Source organism: Triticum aestivum, chromosome 4A, assembly GCF_018294505.1.
Source record: "Triticum aestivum cultivar Chinese Spring chromosome 4A, IWGSC CS RefSeq v2.1, whole genome shotgun sequence".
NCBI lineage: Eukaryota > Viridiplantae > Streptophyta > Magnoliopsida > Poales > Poaceae > Triticum > Triticum aestivum.
The window spans coordinates 740,851,856-740,862,954 of NC_057803.1; the positions used below are offsets into that span (position 1 = coordinate 740,851,856).

Below are 11,099 nucleotides of genomic sequence, written 5' to 3' on the forward strand. Positions count from 1 at the left end.
GTGGCCTATGTTTTTACGGAGTGTTGATTAATTTCCGTTCCGGCAAATTTTAGGCGCTCGATATGTCCTTTTTTAGCAAAGGTCATGTCGTATTTTTTGGGTTTTTCCGTCGAGTTATAATCTTTGAATTTTGAACACAGGAGATGTCTGACGACGATGGGATCCCGGAATGCAGGTATTGCTACGATGACCGTGGTTTGTGCGACAGGTTTCCTCACCTGCAAAATGATAGGTTTTTCACCGTGAAGCTAGAAGAGACCTTCGATGTTTGTACGGTATGCAACGACAAGCATTTCATCATAATAAATATCATCACTTGTGCTTCTTTTGTTCAACGTGTAATTTATGGAATTTTTTTCAATTCGACTAGTACATCCCATGCCATGCTAGACCATATGTATTGGAGAAGCTTGGTTTTGGTTTAGATGACTATGAGAATGTGGAGACGAGGAGGGCTCACTTAAGAACTAAACATGATTATGAGTTTCTGGTTAAGTTCTACAATGCGGTCGATCGCTCCCATTTCGATTGCTCTAATTGGGAAGCTCTCTGTAAGGCATATGGATTTGAGGAGGGAATGCGAATAAGATTTGATATTCGTCCCGAAGATTATGATGATGATAATAATATCGACATCTGGGTGGATGTGGATATGCCTCCAGTTTTACCTAGATGTGAGTTTGTCAAACTAATTTGTTAAGTTTAGTAATTTAAGTTGTTAATTTAAAAATATTTGGTGTTCGTCCGTACTAAACTTATTTATTTATAATTGTCAGCTTACTTCTTATCTTCAAGAAATACTCGGAAGGTAGTAGACAACACATACTACAGCTATGACTCCAAGCTTAATTGTGAGGACAAAGGTTATCTTGTCTCATTCATAGAAGATGTTGAGGCCTTCAAAACCAGTCGCTCTATCAGCCCAAATTATACTAGATATGTGTCACTAGTCCATAAATTGCTTGATGGTAACTTCATTGCCAAAAACTTGGTAAGATTTTGTTAATGATGGTAACTTCATTGCACACATTACTCTTAAGTAAACTACATTGCTAACTATATATGTTACTATTTCATTTTTGAACAGAGACTCCGGAAGCAGGTTGTGCCTGACATGCTATGTACCGAAGGTGATATGCATATGGTTAGTTTACGACCAACTCCTTCGGAGGCTTACCATACTGCATACTCGATTTCTTCAAATGATGGAAGGCTCAAAATCAAAGAATGGAGCAAAGTCATGAATGTGCACACGCAAATAATTGGAGACCAAATGAATGTGCGCAAGCCACAAGTTGGAGATAGGTTTATGTCCATTCTCCATTATGGTGAAGGACCGGTTTATCTGTTTTATGGTATTTTAGCTAGGAGAGAGGAGTAGGTCCTAAGTATTAAGAACAATTAGTTAGTGTTGATTATATATGACTACAATGTCTTAGACTTGATGGTGATGCTGAGTAGGAGTAGTGATTATGAGTACTATGATGATGATGAGGAGGAGTTGTTATTATAACTAGTGACGAAGTTGTTATATGATGTCTCATCATGGACGAAAATGATGATTATGAGGAGTTATATGACAATGATATATTATGATGATAAGTTGTTAATGATATTATGATGATGATGACAAGTTATTATGTCATTGGGTGACAGAACCGTGGATTAGTTTCAAATGGATGGATCCAAAGTGACCATTGGTCACTTTGGATCCATGCACTTGAAACGAATCCAAAGTTCTTTCACCTAGTGATTTAATAACTCATTATGATGTTAAAACAATCTCTAAATTGCTACTGTATGAAAAATTGTATACTGGTGTATGAATACGACCTAAAATTAAAAAAATGGAACTAGGAATAATAGTAGTAGCGATTGTTCATGGAAGCGCTACTAGTAATTAGTAGCAGCGATTGTTTGGGTAAGCGCTACTACTAAGTAGATATAGCAGTAGCGCTTGCCAGAAGGCGCTACTGCTAAGCTTTAGCTGTAGCACCTTATCAGTAGCGCGCTTGCCCGCGCTACTGACAGACCAAAAACCAGCGCTACTGCTAGGCTTTTCCCTAGTAGTGGTGGAGGGGAGACATGACAACGACAATGATGTGGCGAGGAGAGCATAATGGGGTAATGAGGTATGAGTGTGAGCGTTGTGCCAATGACAGTCATCCTACTTTTTTAAGATAAGAAGAAAAGGAGGGGTTGTTGCTTTTTGTTAGGGAGAATTGATTGCTTGCCGTTAGAGAAATGTCACATACTTTTTTATATAGTGAAAAATATCACATACCCTAGGAAGTCATTTCTAGAGAATAATTACCCACAAGTGATTTATAGGTGAGTCTACAAGCATGATGCCTCACTTCGAGTAAAAACCGTCATATGCTCGAAGCAAGCACCCGACCAATGAATATATACTCCCTCTGTTCATAAATATAAGTCTTGTAAGAGATTTTAATATAGACTACATATGGAGCAAAAATGAGTGAATCTACGCTTTAAAATACTTCTATATTCATCCATATGTAGTAGTCAATATTCAAATATCTAAAAAGATTTACATTGGAATGGAGGAAGTATTACATATGGGTTTATCTTAGTTTTATTTTATTTTAGTATGTGTTTATATACTCACTTTTGGAGAATAGAGATAAGAACTGATGGTTTCCAATGATGCTTTGAAAATGTCCATTGATAAAGCTTTATGACAGACGGACTGAAAACTTATCGAGTGTTACCCAATTGAAAGAGATGCATACAAATAATTATTCTTTTTTATATACTGTTGCACATGATAATACAAAAGGTGTCTCCCCTTCTTAATTTTATATATGTCTATTTTTTGCAGGGTATGAAAGAGATAAAGATGTATTATGTTGATGTACAAAAGGAATCCATTCGACAAGAATGTTGCCGCGATGTTGTTGGAAGGGACCAAAAAATCATCGAGTTATATACAACAATACATGTATATATACAATCAGAACATAAATTAAAAGGCCTGTGGCAACGCACGGGCATTGTACTAGTCCTTATTATGTTCCACTCTTGTTCGGTTGTTCTGTTTTTTGTTTTTTTAGACACGTTCTGCTTTTTTAGTTGTCCACGGCAATGGTCCACCGGAATTTTTATTTATATGCATCAAAAAGTATGTACATTAGGGATGAACAAGAGCTATACAGGCTAAACTAGTGTGGAACTAAGAAATAAACTAAAATAAAAGGAGGAATTTAAGGTTGTTCGTGTTCTGTCAGTGCTTAACCTCTTTTGTTTTCTTTCATATATGCAGCAGTTTCTTGTTCCTCCAGACTGCAAGAACATGGCAGAACCGCTGATTCTCCCTCTAGTGCGCACCGTGGCTAGCAAGGCTGCAGATGCACTCATCGAGGCGGTGACCCGTATGTGTGGCCTCAACGACGACCGCCGAACGTTGGAGCGCCAGCTGCTGGCGGTCGAGTGCAAGCTGGTCAATGCTGAGGAGAGGAGAGAGACAAACCACTATGTCAAGAGCTGGATGAAGGAGCTCCAGTCCGTCGCCTACGAGGCCGACAACGTGCTCGATGACATCCAGTACGAGACGCTGCGCCGCCAATCTAAGATTGGCAGGTTCAGTACCCGCAAGGCACTTGGCTACATCAGAAGCCGCAGCTCATTGCTCTTCCGTTTTGAGATAAGCAAGAAACTCAAGAGTGTCCTATAGAAGATCAATTAGTTGGTAGAGGAGATGAGCAAGTTTGGCCTGGAAAATTCTATCCATAGAGAGGAGCGACAACATTCTTGGCGGCAGACTCACTCAAAACTGGACAAGTCTGCCAAGATCTTTGGAAGAGATGACGAGAGGGAGGGGTTGGTGAAGTTGCTGCTAGACCAGAAAGATCATAGGAAGGTGCAGGTGCTGCCCATCTTTGGTATGGGAGGTCTTGGCAAGACAACACTTGCAAAGATGATGTACAATGACCAAGAAGTCCACGAACATTTCCAGTTGAAGATGTGGCACTGCGTGTCACACAATTTTGGTGTTATTGCTCTTGTGAAATCCATAATTGAATTGGCACAAATGGAAGTTCCGCCATACCTTAGCAACATCGAACTATTACAGAAGAAATTTGATGAACTCATTGGCTAGAAAAGGTTTTTACTTGTTCTCGATGATGTATGGAATGAAGATAAGAGAATATGGAAGGATGAATTGAAGCCACTATTTTCTTCCATTGGTGCACCAGGAAGTGTTGTAGTGGTCACATGTCGAAGCAAGCCACTATAGTGTGTACCATTAACACTACGGGAAACAGCTAGTTTGCCGTCAGCAGGCATCTTTGCCGTCAGCTTTTCGTCGGGATAGACGGCAAAGAGCACATTTGCCGTCAGCTGTTGACGGCAAAGAATGACTGCGGCAAAGATATATTTTGCCGTCTGCGTTTTTTATTACAGATGACAAATAGTCTTTGCCGTCTGTCTTTTATTTTTACAAACGGCAAAGAGTATACTCTTTGCCGTCTGTAAAAAGAAAAGACAGACGGCAAAGAAGAAACACACCACACGGATCGATCACATGGATTGATGATGTGGCAGTGCTGCACCACACACGCCGACCCCACCAACATCCCACCAACCAGCTGCTGACGGCAAAGAATGACTGTGGCAAAGATATATTTTGCCGTCTGCGTTTTTTATTACAGACGACAAATAGTCTTTGCCGAGTGTATTTTTTATTTTAGACGGTAAAGTATACTCTTTGCCGTCTGTAAAAATAAAAGACAGATGGCAAAGAAGAAACACACCACACCGATCGATCACATGGATCGATGATGTGGCAGTGCCGCACCACACACGCGCGACCCCACCAACGTCCCACCAACCAAGCAGCCCACACTCCCGAGACCCCACCCACGCCCTACCCACAAAATTCCCCACCCACCCATGATCCCATCTCCTGCGGTCCTGCCTCCCTTCTCTCGATCCCCACCGCACCACCACTCGCCTCTGCCTCGCCGGACACCGACATTGCGTCCCCTCGCCGGACCCCGGCGCCACGTCCCCTCACCTGACCCCGGCGTCGCGTCCCCTCACCGGACCCCGCCGCATCCCCTCGCCGGAAATGAGGGCGCTCCTCAATGCCGCGCTGGCCGAGGCCAACCGGGAGCGGTGCTCTCCAACGACGTCGACAGCTAGGAGGACAAGGAGGTACAGGCCCCCGCATCCGCCCGCGCCACGGGGCGCCACCGCCTCCGCCCGCGTCCGCCTGCCGGAGCTTGCCTCCGCCCGCGCCACCGGGTGCCGCCTTGGACAAGGAGGTACAGTGCCCCTGCCTCCACCGTCGCCACCAGCCTTGGTCCTCTAGCCAGCGAATCCTCTGCCACCGCCGGCAGGCCTCCGGCCTCCCCTTCCTCTGCTTGGCTCGTCTCTGAATCCTCCCTCTTTCTTTCTCCAGGAACCACAGAGGCGGGCGGCACGAGCAGGGCACTGCCGCGGCGGGCTGCGAGCGATGCGCGGGCGGGCAGCGCTAGCAGGGCAGCCAGCGCGGGAGGCCACTGCGAGCGACACTCGGGTGGGTGGTGCTAGCAGGGCGCGTGCGAGCAGGGTCGTGCAGCTACGCGACAAGCATGGACTGGTGGCGGTTCGGAGACCAGGGTCGGGCAAGTAGGGCACAACTGCTGCGGGCCGGTGCGGGCAGGGCAGCCGGCGCGGGAGGCCGCGGCAAGCGACACGCGGGCGGTCGGCGCTAGCAGGGCGCGGGCGAGGCGAGCAGGGCAAGGCGGCGACAGTGCATCCCCGGCCAGAAAGACGGCTGGCGGTCAAGTCCCTGTTCTTGCAGTGGGGAAGGACTTGATTGCTTTTTTTACTTTCTAGGGTCCTTTGTGTAAATTTTTAGGACAGTTGTGTAACTTCTCTGTACTCCACCTACAATGAATGAAAGGTAGCAACACGGCCGTGTCGAATCCAAAATCTATGTGCGCTAAACCTGCTCTCTTTGATTTGATGTTCATGTGTCCGGCGAGATGCTCTGCTCTGACGTCATTTAGAAAAATGCAAAACAGTCTTTGCCGTCTATACTTTAGTCTAGATGACAGCAAAGAACAAGTTTTGACTGACGGCAAAGAACACTGTTTTGCCATCTGTTATTTTTGCGGTAGACGGAAAATCTATAGTTGGCTGATGGCAAAGTCTTTGCCGTCTTCCCGATGAAAAGTTGACGGCAAAGTATTCTTTGCCGACTTATCTTTGCCGTCTGAATTTGCCGTCTGCTTCCTGACGGCAAAATCTTTGCCGTCTGGATTTAGGTCTTTGTTGTTTGTGATCCACAGATGGCAAATTATCCGTTTCCTGTAGTGTATAAGCCCCATGAGCTAGTATTTCTAAGTGAAGAAGATTCATGGGAATTGTTTTCAAACAAAGCATTTAGCAATGGCATAGAGGAAGAACCAGGGTTGGTCACCATCAGAAGGCGTATTGTCAAAAAATGTGGGGGTTGCCTCTTGCCCTGAAGACAATGGGTGGATTTCTGAGTTCAAACCAACAAGCACAGGAATGGAAAACCATCGAAGAAAGTAACATCAAGGATAATGATGGAGGAAAATATGAGGTCATGCCCATATTGAAGTTAAGCTACAAACACCTGTCACCTGAATTGAAGCAATGTTTTGCATTCTGTGCAGTTTTTCCCAAGGATTATCCTATGGAGAAGGATATGTTGATCCAACTATGCAGTGGCGGAGCTACAAAGAAAAAGTTGGGCGGGCCGGTCTAAAGGAGAACATAGAAAAAAAAAATTTGAACCATACTTCTTCAATACTACAAGTCTCTCCGTATGGAATTATCTAACGAAGTTAGTAATAGCTAGGTATTAGTCGGTGCCAGTTATTTTAAAAACCATCAAAACTCTAAACCGTCATTTTCTTTTGAAAACAGAACCAATTGTTTGCTAACTGGCTTACCCAGGGCCAATATTTAGTTGGTAAACTATAATCTGTAGAAGTTTGTAAACAATTTAATAATTCATGCTAGGAAATTGAACTTCAGTAATTGTAGCATATAGGACTTTTTTCTTTTGAAAGGGGTCTGTGGAATTTTGGTGTTCGGAATTTTTGAGATGGTCCCGTGAACTAGAATTAGGAGAAAGAAAGGAATAGTATGTGTGACGATGCAGCTGCGCCCTGATGTGGCAGAATCTGGAGCGTGCTGCTGTGGCTGAATCGGGAATAGATGTTTTGCTGGATGTGAAGCGTGCTGGTCTAGTCTACTCGTGGATTGAGCTGCAGTTGGCTGGGTATTCCGGCTTCGAGCAGCAAGTCTGACATGCGTACACACAAGCTAACCAGAGGAAAAGTCTTCTGCCGTGTGCATTGAGCGTATTCAGGTTGATGACGCCTCACGGACGGACTGGACTGGGCATACGTAGCTTTCTTTTTTGCCTCTAGACAGGGCGGGCCACGGCACGCTTTTGCCCGCCAGTGCAACTATGGATGGCAAATGACTTTATTCAACAAGGGGGGATAATGGATTTAACACAGAAAGGAGAATTCATTTTTGATGAGCTAATTTGGAGGTCTTTCCTCCAAGATAAGAAAGTGGCAGCCAAATCTCCTGTCAATGATAGCAACACAAAATATGAGACAGTGCTATGTAAAATGCATGACTTAGTGCATGATCTAGCAAAAGATGTCATAGATGAATGTGCAAGTATGGAAGAGCTGACTCAGCAAAAAGCATTGTGAAAAGATGTTTGTCATATGGAAATGTCGAAGGCTGAATTGGAACGGATCAATGGGTTATGCAAAGGCAGAACATACCTCCGTACTTCGTTAGCTGCTTCATCATCACGCATGGATGGCAGATCACGCAAGGATATTAAAGAGTTGCTACAAGTATCAACATCACTTAGAGCATTGCACTGCTCCCCTTCTTCAATTGTCAGTTGCAAGGGCACAAATGCAAAACACTTACGATATCTTTACCTCTCGGGATCTAATGTCGTTAGGTTGCCAGATTCAATATGTGTGTTGTATAACTTGCAAACACTTAGGCTCGTAGATTGCCAAATGTTGTGGCAGTTACCAGAAGACATGGCAAAATTCGGAAAGCTCATCCATCTTTATCTTTCTGTCTGTGATCGCCTTGAATGTATGTCTCCAAACTTTGGTGTACTGAACAACTTTCACATATTAACAACATTTGTTGTGGATACTGTTGAAATGTGAGATGGGCCTAGAGCCCATATGACAATTTTAGATTTGATCTCTAAGGGCCCATGTAGGTGGCATGACAAGGTGGTGGGAAGTTTAGTCCCACCATGCTAGTGGAAGGAAAGTTGGAGTGGTTTATAAGGGTGGCTCTTCTACATGCTATTGGAGCTTGAGAAGAGAAGAGGCCCTCGCGCGCTCCTCCTCCGCCGCCCGCCTCGCCACGCCACGCCTCGCCTCGCCTCGTGTGTGCGGTGTCCCCTAACCCTAGCGGCCACGCCACGCCACGCCCCAGCGTACACGGTCGACGGGAGAGCAGGTCTCCGAAACTCCGTCTCTCTGGTTCCTGTACGGGAGAGAGACGGATAGGTTTTTGGGAAGCGACTACACGACTGCTCACCTCCGACCCACTACTTCCTCTACGTCCGCGTCGTCTCCGTCATCACCATGTCCAGCGCCGCCGCCGAGAAGACCGAGGCCGACAAGAAGGCCGCCGAGGACGCTTCTGCTGCTGCCACCGCGGCGGCGGCTTCTGCATGGCCTACTGGAGGGTATACCGCGGTTATCCATCTCCTGATAATTTCTGTATTAGCAGTACTAGCATCATGTGTAGATTTGTCTACTATTTGCGTAGTACGTGCTTGTTTAGATCAGTACCAGTATGTTGTTAGTTCTGTCAATGCCATGCTAGCCATTTACTCATGGATTAAATTACTCAAAAAATTGCCTATATTCTTAGCAGATACTGGAGAAGGCCTTGGAATAGAGCAGTTGAAAGACTTGCAAAACCTTAGCAATAGGTTGGAACTATTGAATTTGAGCAAGATAAAGAGTGGGGGAAATGCAAAAGAAGCCAAGCTCAATCAGAAGCAAAATTTAAGTGAGTTGTTGTTCTCTTGGGACCAAGAAATAGATGATGGGCCTAGAGATATGGCCTGTAATGTGAAAGAAGTGCTTCATTGTTTAGAACCTCATAGTGATCTCCATAATTTGGAGATACGCGGATATGGTGGCCTAGAAATATCACAATGGATGAGAAGCCTCAGATGTTTAACTGCTTGAGAGAACTTCAAATTTCCGACTGCCCAAGATGCAAGAGTATACCTGCAGTATGGTTCTCGGTCTCTCTAGAGACTTTGTCCTTACAAAAGATGGATAACCTGACCACATTATGTAACAACCTTGATGCGGAAGGTGGAGGACGCATTACCCCTCTGGAAATCTTCCCTAGGTTGAAGAGGATGAAGTTGATTGGGTTACCAAGCCTAGAGATATGGGCAGAAAATAGTGTGGGAGAGCCTGAGATGTTTAACTGTTCGAAAGAACTCCAAATGTCCGACTGCCCAAGATGCAAGAGTATATCTGTCGTATGGTTCTCGGTCTCTCTGGAGATTTTGTCCTTACAGAAGATGAATAACATGACCACACTATGTAATAACCTTGATGTGGAAGCTGGAGGATGCATTGACCCTATGCAGTTTTTCCCAAGGTTGAAGAAGTTGAAGTTAATTGAGTTACCAAGACTGCAGATATGGGCAGAAACTAGTGTGGGAGAGCCTCATAATAGCTACGTAAGGTTCCCGGTGCTTCAAGAGCTAAGGATCGAAAATTGCCCCATGCTTGAAAGTATCCCAATGACCCCCATGGTAAGCGTTTTGGGAATAGCTGGAGTTCACAATACTGCAGCCGATTTAGCTTTTACGTGCATCCGTTTCGGCTCTTGGCCATATCTCCTCGATTTAACTCTTGGGCATCTGAAAGACATAGCCATGTTGCCTCTGTTGCCTCCAGATGTCCAGAAATGGCAAATTCAAAGACCTGCTAAAAACCTTATGCATTTGACTTTGGAAGGCCCTAGCAGCTTGGTCACAAGCTCCGGATTGTCCAGATCACGCCTTCTGGCTTGGAAATGCTTTTCGTTCGTGGAGAGGCTGACGTTTGAGAGATGCAGCAATCTTGTCCACTGGCCAACAGAGGAGCTCCAATGCATGGATCGCCTTTGCAGTCTGTTTATCGAAAGTTTTTGATAACCTGGAGGTGAACACTTCATCATCTGAGGCGGAGACCCTTCCGCTGTCCCTGAAGAGTTTGTTCATTTCGAACCTTGGATATCTTGCCAATCTGATGTATCTACACGTGTATAGCTGCGCTGGCCTAAAAGCGCTGCCTGATGGGATGTGTGGCCTCACTTCTCTTAGGATTTTGGAGATTTTTAACTGTCCAGCTGTAGAGGAATTCTCGCATGGTCTGCTGGAGCGGTTGCCAGCCCTCGAATCTTTAAGAATAGAATACTGCCCGGAGTTGGAAAGACGATTCAGAGAAGGTGGGGAGTATTTCCACTTGGTCTCCTCTATCCCACAGAAATTCATTGGAACAACTAAAGCACCAGAATCAGATCCCAGCACAAAGAAGTTTCTAAGGAGGCTCCTACCCTCTTGTGTTCACTCAAGTCTGAGTCTGGAAGCATAGAGCATTAACGAAAAAGGGTTTCCCCCCGCTTTATATTATAAAGCATACCATCAAGCATCCAACATCAAGCATCCAACATCAAGTACAAGTACAATAAGACATAGAATCATGCTGGGGGCACAGCAAGACAAGCCCCAAAAAAGAGTACTAGGAGACGCTAATCTGGCTCAGGAGGAGGCGGGGGAGGTGGTGGGGGAGGAGCAAAAGACGCCGCCGAGGCACGAAGACCCGTCATGATGTTGTCGATGACGACTCGATCGCTCCGCTTACTCAGCGGTCTCCAAAGCTGTAAGAAGCCACACATTTTGTAGATCACATCAGTCACACGGGACAGAATCACACGTTCAACGACTAATTTATTGCGGGTACCCCAAAGGGACCAGGCAAGGGTACCTAGCGCGACCCAAATAGGGGCGCGCCTAGTCCCGGGGAGCCGGAGGACCTCCCCGAACAAGT

At 45.3% G+C, this 11,099-nt stretch overlaps 1 pseudogene; it reads left to right on the forward strand.

The window, feature by feature from the left end:
• The first annotated feature begins 3,313 nt into the window (after nt 1–3,313).
• Nucleotides 3,314–10,643, forward strand: LOC123084501 (disease resistance protein RGA2-like; annotated as a pseudogene).
• The last annotated feature ends 456 nt before the right edge of the window (nt 10,644–11,099 follow it).